Raw genomic sequence first — 10167 nt, forward strand, 5'->3', positions numbered from 1 at the left:
TGCCTGAAAACCATGATCAAAAAAAGAGCCAAGGCATCATCTTCCAAGAAATTATCAAGGAAAACTGCCTTGATATTCTAGAATGAGAGGGTAATAAAGAAATGGAAAGAATTCACTGATCACCTCCTGAAAGATATCCCAAAAGGAAAATTCCTTGGAATATTGTAGCCAAATTTCAGAGTTCCCAGGTCAAGGAGAAAATATTACAAGCAGCCAGAAAGAAACAATTCAAGTATTGTGGAAATATAATCAGGATAACACAGGGTTTAGCAGCTTCTACATAAGGGATCTAAGGGCTTGGAATATGATATTCCAGAGGTCAGAGGAGATGGGATGAAAATGAAGAATCACCTACCCAGCAAAACTGAGTATAATTCTTGAGGGGAAAAAATAGTCATTCAGTGAAATAGAGGACTTCCAAGCATTCTTGTTGAAAAGGTCAGAGCTGAATAGAAAATTCAACTTTCAAACACAAAAATCAAGAGAAACATGAAAAGGTAAACAGGAAAGAGAAACCTTAAGGAACTCATTAAAGTTGAATTGTTTACATTCTTACATGGAAAGATGTCATTTGTAACTTAGACCCTTTTTAGTATTAGGATAGTTAGAGGGAATATATATGTATGTATGTGCGCATATATATGCGTGTGTATATACATATATGTATGATGTGTACATATGTATGTGTGCATGTGTCATATATGTGTAGATATATACATGTGTGTATGTGTGTATATATACACATATATATGTACAGGTATGTATATGTGTGTAAATATATATGTATATACACACATATACAGACAGACAGACACACACATAGAGAGAGAGAGAGAGCTGAATATGAAGGGAGAATACCTAAAAAAAAAGAAAATTTACTGTGGAATGGAATGTACTAGGAGTAAGAAAAAGGGAGAGAATGTAGCAAATTATCTCACATAAAATAGAGAAGAAAGCTTTTACAATGGAGGGGAAGAAGGCAGAGATGAAAGGAAATAAGTGAGCCTTAGTCTCATGAGATTTGGCTTAAGGAGGAATAACACAGACTCAATTGGATATGGAAATCTATTTTACTCTGCAGGAAGGCAAGGGGGAAGGGGATGGTAGGGGGAAGATAATAGAAAGGACAACAAATTGGGGAAAGGAATAATCAGAAGCAAACACTATTGTGGGAGGACAGGTTAAGGGAGAGAATGAAATAAATTGAAGGCATGATAGGACAGAGGGAAATGTGGTTAGTCTTTTACAAAATAACTATTATGGAAGTGCTTTACATTGTTACACATGTATGACCTATGTTGAATTGCTTGCTTTCTCAGTGAGGGTGAGTGGGTAGAGAGGGAGAGAATATGGAACTCAAAGCTTTAATAATGAATGTTAAAAATTGTTTTAGCATGCAACCAGAAATTAAGATATGCGGCAATGGAGTATAGAAATCTGTTTTTCCCTACAGGAAAAGGGAGGGGAGGGAGGATGGAAGAAGGGTGGGTAATAGAAGGGAGGACAGACTGGAGGAAGGAGTGGATGGGGTGTATGCTGTCCTGGAGTAGGGGGTGGGAAGAGATAGGGAGAAAATTTTGAATTCAAATTCTTGTGGAAGTGAATGTTGAGAATTGAAAAATAAATAAATTATGTATAAAAAACAGAAAACTCAGAAGCAAGGTGATACAGTGGAAAGAGGCCTGGACTTGAAGACAGAAGAGACTTAGGTTTGAATTCCAACCCTAAAACCCTGGACAAATCATTTAATTTCTCTGGACCATGAGTTTCTCCAACACAAAATGGGAATTATCATACTGGGGCCATCACCTCAGAGGACTTTTATCATAATTAAATGAATTAATATATATAAAAACCATTTTGGAAAGTGTTGATTGCTAACTAACTGAGTCATTATTATTTCAACTTCCTGTTTAAAAGTATTTTCACTCTGTCACATCTGTCCTAATTTTGGCTTAGTACCTCTCCTTTGCCTCTGTCACTGTCGACCTTGTATGATTTCCATTTTGGTACGTTTTACAGAATTTTCTTCTTTGCTTCTCCAATGCTAAGTATAATGCCTTGAATGTAGTAGCTTCTGAATAAATGTTTGTGGAAAGAAAATGTGAAGTTGAAGTGAAAAAGGGGAACGAGGACCTAGTGGTTTATTAGGAAGTCACACAGTATTGGTTTCAACCACATGGTGTCACTGTCTTCAAGTTTTTGAAAGGAAATTCTTCTTGGGAGAGTTGGTTGGATGAAATAATATTAACAATTGCTAAAATTTAGCCTTTATGTAGCCTTTACTGTGTTCCAGGCATTCTGCTAAGCACTTTATAATTATTTTCTTATTTGAATCTCACAACAATCCTGGGAGATGGGTGCTATTATTATCTCCATACAGTTGAGGAAATTAAAACTGGTAGAAGTTAGATGACTTGACTTTGTTCACACAATTAGTAAATGTGTGAGAACAGATTTGAATTCAGGTCTTCCTGACCAAGTAATAGGCCCAAGGAGGTCTCTAATGGGCAGAAAGTGCCCAGCTTTCTACATTATCTACATTACTGTCTTATGTAATATTATACTAGTGACCTAATTGTAGTAGATGTATTTTAATTATGATTTAAAAAGAAGGAGCAAATCTGTTTTCAGTAGAGTAATGAAGCCATTGGGAGTCAGGGAATGTCAAACCATGGGATTGTGAACTGAAAGGGCCTTTAGAGAGCATAGTGTAAGACTCTTTATCTATGTTCCTATGATCTAATCCAACTTTATCATCATGTTGATAAGAATCCTGAGATCCAAGGTGGTAATTGTCCACAGTCCCACTGAGAATGAAAGTCAGGAGTGATGGAAAGTATTAGATCTGGTCTAGGCAGTGTGTTGGTTCTGGTCTAGAGTGCTCCTAGTTCTATATCTGTGATCCTGTTATCATCTCTGCTCTTTGTCTGTCTTCTCCTAGGAAAGAGTAGAAAACAGGTCAACAACTCCCTGGCACAAAGCTGTAGCTACTGTCCATGCCTCATGTAATCCACTTCTTGTGCCAAGATGGCTCTACTGCAAAATGATAAAAATGTGAAGTGAAGGCGGTGGTGGTAATTAGGAGGAGGACTAGGGAGGGAGGGAAGTTCACAGTCAGAGTCCAAGCCAGTCAGAGTCAAGTCTCCCAGGAAGAAGCCCACTGACAGCCAAGTGTAAGAGGAGCTGAGGAAGAGCAGAGTTCTCCAGCCTAATCATGGCCATGGCTGCTCACCACTGTAGTAGAAAGAGCACTGGACTGGATTCAGGACGTTGGGGTTCATGCAGTAGAGAAGGCTTTGGACTAGGAGGGAGGAGATTGATAATTCCCCCTTCTTCCAATTTTGCCATTAACTCTGTATTACTTTGGACACAGTTTTCCTGGTCCTCAATTTCCTTCTCTGTAAAATCAGGGTATTAGATGAGATGAGCTTGAAGATTCCTTCTAGTTCTGACATTTTGTGACTGCTCTGAATTCTGGCTCTACCATTGAGCAGCTGTGTGACCTTTGGCAGCTTACCTCACTCTCTGGACCTCAGCATCCTCCTCTTTCAAACAGGGATGATGGTACTCTACCTACCTCAGCCGTTTTTTCCTGTTATTCAGTTGCCAGGTATTGTTCATTTCCCTCCATACGGTATCTCTTGTGCCTGGCCCCTTCTTGCCATTCATGCTGCCACCACCCTCATTTCACTTTTATCTTCTCTTACTTGGATTATAGCAGCTGCCTCCTAGTGGGACTCTTGGATTCCACTCTCACTTTTCTAATCTCCACACAACTGCCAAAAGAATCTTCCTCATGTACAAGTCTGACCTTACCCCTGCCCTGTCCCAGGAATGGCTTCTTGTTGCTTCTAGGATAAACCACAAAGCCCTTACTCAATCTGGCATTTTGAATTCATCACAATTTGGCTCCAAGCTGCCTTTCTAGGCTTCTTGCCTCCTTGCTTGTCTTCACCTATGTTTACTTTCCAGCCAAACTGACTTCAACCTTGAAGTTTCCCAAACTTGGAATTCCGTCTCCCCCAGGCTGGTCTGGACCTTTCCCCAGGGTGTCTGTCCCCCATGCCTGGAAGGCACTCCCACCTTCCTCAGCTGCAGCTCTTAGTGGGCCTAGTTTCTTTCAAAATTCAGCTGATGCATGATCTCCTCTGTGGATGCCATTCCTGATGGTGTTTGCTGTAACTGCTTCTTCCTTCTTTCTCCAATGACCTGGTGTGTACTGATCCATCAACAAACATTTAGCAAGCACCTACCAAGTGAGGATGCAAATACAAGAGTTAATTTCTACCCAGAATGAGATTACAGGTTATGAGGGTTTGGGAAGTGGGGTATAATAAATGAATGTTCACCAAATTCACAGTGGTATAATGCAAACAGTACTGGATTGGGAGTCAGAGGTCTTTGATGCAAATCCCAGCTTTGTTATCTTCTGCCTTCTTGTTTTTTAGTCATTTAAGTAATTTCTGACTTCTTGTGATGTATTTGGCACAGACACTAGAGTGGTTTGCCATTTCCTTCTCTAGTTCATTTTACAGATGAGGAAACTGAGGCAATCAAGGTTAAGTGACTTGCCTAGGGTCACACAGCTAGTAAGTGTCTGAGGCCAGATTTGAACTCATGTAGATGAATATTTCTGACTTCAGTTCCAGTGCTGTATCCATTACACCTTCTAGCTGCCCATTCTACCTGTGTGCCCTTGGGTAAATCACCTGATGTCTTTGGACCTCAGTTTTCTCACCTGTAAAAAGAGGAAGTTTCACCAAATGATTTCTAAAATGCCTTCCACTTCTAAATCCCTGGTCATATATACAAGATCAGTACAAAGTAATGGAGGTGGGAGGGGAAGCCTGTACAAAGAACATAGAGGCAGGAGATGGGATGTCAAGTGTGGAGAGTAGCAAGTAGGCCAATTTGATTGGAACAGAAGAGTATGTTTGCATCCCTGCAGTGAGTGGAACATAAGTTCCTTGAGACCAACACTTATTTTTAATTTTGTCTGTGTTTCTAATGCTTAGCACAGAGCCTTGCATACACACACACACACACACACACACACACACACACTCACACACACACACACTCACACACACACACACACACACACACACACACACTCAGTAAAGTACTTAAGCTTTTTGACTGGATTGGATTTCTTTCTTCTTGTCTTGTCTTTCCTTCATCCCTTCCTTGACTTGGGCCTGCCCAAACCCCAGCTTGGAGAGCCTGTTGGGAAGAGTGACTTGATTGTTCACACCACCTGGATGAACTGAGAGTCATCAGCTACATGCCTTCCAGTGACATGGAGCACCATCAAACCTTACTATCTGCTCTGCCGCTGTCCTCAAGTCCTCTGAATCTTAACATCTGCACTGCTGATGGAATCTAGTACCTTGTCATTTCCACTACCACTGAACTCTTTAAGATTTCTGGGCCTTTACCTCCATCAAGGGATGAATTTGTTTCCATGGTTCACCTCCCCTAGTTACAGTATGAGCAGCTTGAGAGCAGGGACTGTCTTTTTTTATTTTTTGTTTGCCTAATTTGTAGCACAGTGGTTAGTACATAGTAAATACTTAGTAAATGCTTTTTTGTTTTTCATTCATTTCCTTTTTCATTCAATTCACTGATTTAGCAAACTTTAAATGCCTTTAATAAATAAAGTACTATGTTATTCCCTATGGTAAGATGCAAAATATAGATAAGATGAGGTCTCTCCCTTCATGGAATTTAAAGTCTAGTAACAGTTTCCATTCACCTTGCTAAGGCTTTTGAGTTATTGTTTTTTTTCAACTGTGGATTCCTCCTAGCTGTGATTCCATATTCTTTCCAGTTTTTCAGCCATTTTAAGGGTTCAGAAAGTTACTACTGTGATTATAACCCATCTCCTGCATCAAGCAATAATGTTGGTCTGAGAAGTTTGCTTCTCAGTAACAGTCCTTACTCTCTCTATGTAAAACTGTAACGTAATGAGTTCCTACTGTTGTGTCATTTTGGAGGGATGGCTACTTCTTTGCCAAATTATCTCCCTCCCTCCAGCCCCTTCCTCACCCATTGAGAAGGAAGCCAATATTATATCCTTTATATATATGAAATCATGCAAGATGTTTTCATGTTAGCCTTGTTACCCAAAAAGCAAGAAAAATCAAGTAAAAGAAAATACTCTTCAGCCTGCATTCAGAGGCCATCAGTTCTCTCTGGAGGTGGAGAGCATTTCTTATCAAGATTCCTTTCGAATTGTCTCAATCATGGCATTGCTTGATTTGTTGTTACTCATTTGCCACAGTCCATCTTCTGTCTGTGTCTTTGTATGGATGGTCTGGTGCTAGTCTCTGATGCCAGGAGGATTTCTTTTCTCACTTCCACATCTGGGAATCTCTTACTTCCTTCAAAATTCTTTTCCAGAGCCAGCTTCTACAACAGATTTTTCCTGAATCCCCTAGTTGTTAGTTTTCCTCACTGCTCTAAACTGTTTTTGTATTTTCTTACTCTAAATGTACATAGGGTGCTTTCCCCCAGCCTCCCAGTAGGATATAAGCTCTGTGCAGGCAGAGATTTGTTTGGTTTTTGTCTATTCCTAGCACTGTCAGTGCCTGGCACACAGAAAAACTCAAGTGATGTTTGTTGCATGAAAGGAATTGAAAGAATGATTCCTCTGAATGAATTTCTTTAAATTTTAGTACATATCAAAGGTTCTGCAGTGCATAGAGTAGTTGGCAATACAAAGTACAGTATTTTTAATGAAACCTGATGAATTTAGAAATCCTCAATAGCCAAAAAAAATGGTTATGAAAAAAATTTAAATTTTACATCAGAAGACCCAGCAGATATCGGTAAAAATAACATATGACACAATATAAAAAATGTACAAAATGCTAACCCTTCTCCCCACAAGATCTCTGAGCAAGCACTGATGGAAAATAAATATAGTACTACTTAGGGAAAAGCAGCTGAATTACAGCTCTTCCAGAAAATGGAAGCCAAATAAAACCAGCCTGTTTGTATTTAAGTTTACATTTTATTGTAAACCTGTCTCTTGTACATGGCTCTGGAATATCCATGATTTAGATATTACTGGTATATCCAAATAAGTGTTCTGAGGCCCCGGGAAAATCATTGCTTATATACATCCAACTCTTAATTCAGGAGGATTTATACACATAGACACTTCCCATTGTTGAAGGGTTAGGTGGCAGAGATGGTCAGGTTACATCTAACTCCAAGTGACTGTAGTGGTAGCTGCTTTGGACAAATCTAGATCAGCAAAGCTCCCTGTGTGAGAGTATGAGAGCAACACTGAATTTAAGTCTGAGTATGTTATAACCTAGTAACATTTAACATACTGTATATGTCTTATTCCTAGATTTATAAAAAGGTAAATTTCCTGCTATTATTGAAACCCTTAAGCTATATTTCTGATATCACATAAGGCTTACTTAATTGGTTTACAGATCCTATAGGTTCTATCTTGGGTTCAGTGTATAAGTATTTCTGCAGCACTGGCACAGGAAAGCTGCTTTAATGGAGGGAAGGTAGGTCACAGAATCGCAGATCCAGCAGCAAATCCCACTAGTCCTCAGCGACTATCTCTGCCACATTCTTTGCTCTATCCAACAACTCCTGCAGGATAGAGTCATCACCACCGAATTCAGTATCAGACACCCCAGAGGTAATGACATTGTGATTATCCTTTGCTAAGTTCTCCCTGACTGCAGCCACAGAGTTCAGTCTGTTTTGCCAGGCCAAATGTAGCAAGGAGCTTTGCTCCACATCTTTCATTTTGAGATATGTAGGAAGCACATTGCCTTGCTCGAATGTCTTTTGCATAAAGTTCTTCCAAATCTCTCTGCAATGTCCAAAGGCACACAGGGCCACGAGATCACCCACAACAACCACCTGTGATTGGGCCCTGGTCACCACTATGTTAAGTAGTTGAGGCTCATTGAAGAATTCCAGGTGGGTGACTGACTGAGTTGCTGAGCAGGCTGTCCTGGGTATGTACTGTGCTGAGAATGACTACTCGGAACTCACAACCTAGGTGAAGAGACCAGAACAAAAAATCAGGACATAGCCAGATTAGGTAGGAGTCCCTAAATGTAGAAGAGCCAGATGACCCTAGGAAGGAAACTAGGGCAGGGATGGAAGAAGTAAGGGAAATTACCCTGAGAATCAGTTCCCATTGTAGGGAAAAGAAACAGCCAAAGCCATTAGACATTAGGCTCTGGGCCCCAACCGAAGCGCCTATGAATAGTCCTAGTTGTTTTTTTTTAAAGATTAAATATTTTTTATTTCTAATAGCATTTTATTTTCTTTCCAATTACATGTGAGTGGGATAGGTTTAGTGAAGACTTCTTAGATTGTAATTCTTCTCCCAGGGGTGAGGTAAGGCCTAAAAGCTCAAGGTTACTATATTTTTAGAATAGAATAGTTCCATATAAGGATATAAAACTGTGTAGTGTATTAGGGTCTCAATGACTGGACAAAACTCATATAATTCCTCGATGTCTTCATTTCAAAAAGGATAGGTTAGATTTCGTGTCTAGGATGTAAGATCATATTCTCAGCTAATGAGGATAATGGTCAGTGGGGGGAGGAGGGACTTGCGTTAGGGTCTATATAAATCACTGCCCTTTTCCTTGTCTTCGGCTTTCCTACTCCTACAGGTTAGCCCCGCTTCTCGAGAATCGAATAAATCTCTTTTCTGTCATCACTTTGAGAGGCATCTGAGTAATTGATTTATGTAGGGACCTGAGCCATCCCACACATGTCAGGACAATTTTTAGCATTCATTTTTACAAGATCATGAGTTCCAAATTTTTCTCCCTCCCTCCTTCCTCTCCCTTCTTCCCAAAACACTAGGCAAAAATTAATATATTTTTATGTTGCTATATATTTCCCAATTACAAGTAAAAAATTTAACATTCATTTTCTAAAATTTTTGAGTTCTAAAATTTCTCCCTTCTTCCTCTCCCCTACACCTTGAGAAGTCAGGAAATATATTGATTATACATGTGAAGTGATGCAAAACATATTTTCATAGTAGTCATGTTGCAAAAGAAAGCATACACACATGCAAAAAACAAGAAAAATAAATAGTTTAAAAAAAACATGCCTGGGGGGAGGAGCCAAGATGGCAGAGTAGAAAGACACACATATGCTAGCTCCAAAACCCACAGCCCATAAAATACCTGTAAAGAAGAACTCCCAACAAATTCTGGAGCAACAGAAGCCACAGAACAGAGTGTAGGAGATTTCTGTTCCAGAGAGCCCTGAAAAACTGACACCAAAGATCCGTCGAGCACCGGACCCAGAGTAGAACCCAGCCCTACCTTGGCTGCGGGGCCCTGCCTTGGCCGCGGGGCACTGAGAGGAGCAGATCTGAGCAGGCTTCAGGGACAGAATCTCCAGCAGCCGCGCAGGTCCCTCCACTCACGGGCTCTAAAGGTCAGTGAGAGAGTCCTTTTGGCTCACTGGGAGGGAAGTGGGGTATCCCCATAACTCAGGCCCCCTTGGGAGGCAGCAGCAGAGGCAGCAGCAGACAAGGGCTCCCAAAGCAGGCAGGAGCTTAGATCCATTGTTGAAGGTCTCCTCATAAACCCCCCGAGGTGTGGCGGCCCTGCCCTCACCTGAGCACCTGAACTTAATCTCACACTGAATAGCAGCCCCACCCCTGCCGAAAGCCCTGAAGCTGGGAAGCAGCATTTGAATCTCAGACCCCAAGTGCTGGCTGGGCGGATCTGGAGGCGAGGTGGTTGTGGAGAGGACACTCAGAAGTCAAGTCACTGGCTGGGAAGATGCCCAGAAAAGGGAAAAAAAATAAGACCACAGAAGGTTACTTTCTTGGTGAACAGATATCTCCTCCCATCCTTTCAGATGAGGAAGAACAAAGCTTACCATCAGGGAAAGACACAGAAGTCAAGGCTTCTGTATCCCAAACATCCAGAATAAATATTCAATGGGCTCAGGCCATGGAAGAGCTCAAAAAGGATTTTGAAAATCAAGTTAGAGAGGTGGACGAAAAACTGGGAAGAGAAATGAGAGAGATGCAAGAAAAGCATGAAAAGCAGATCAACACCCTGCTAAAGGAGACCCAAAAAAATGATGAAGAAAATAACACCTTGAAAAATAGGCTAACTCAATTGGCAAAAGAGGTTCAAAAAGCCAAGG

The sequence above is a fragment of the Notamacropus eugenii genome, chromosome 1 (assembly GCF_028372415.1).
Source record: "Notamacropus eugenii isolate mMacEug1 chromosome 1, mMacEug1.pri_v2, whole genome shotgun sequence".
NCBI classification, from domain to species: Eukaryota; Metazoa; Chordata; class Mammalia; order Diprotodontia; family Macropodidae; genus Notamacropus; species Notamacropus eugenii.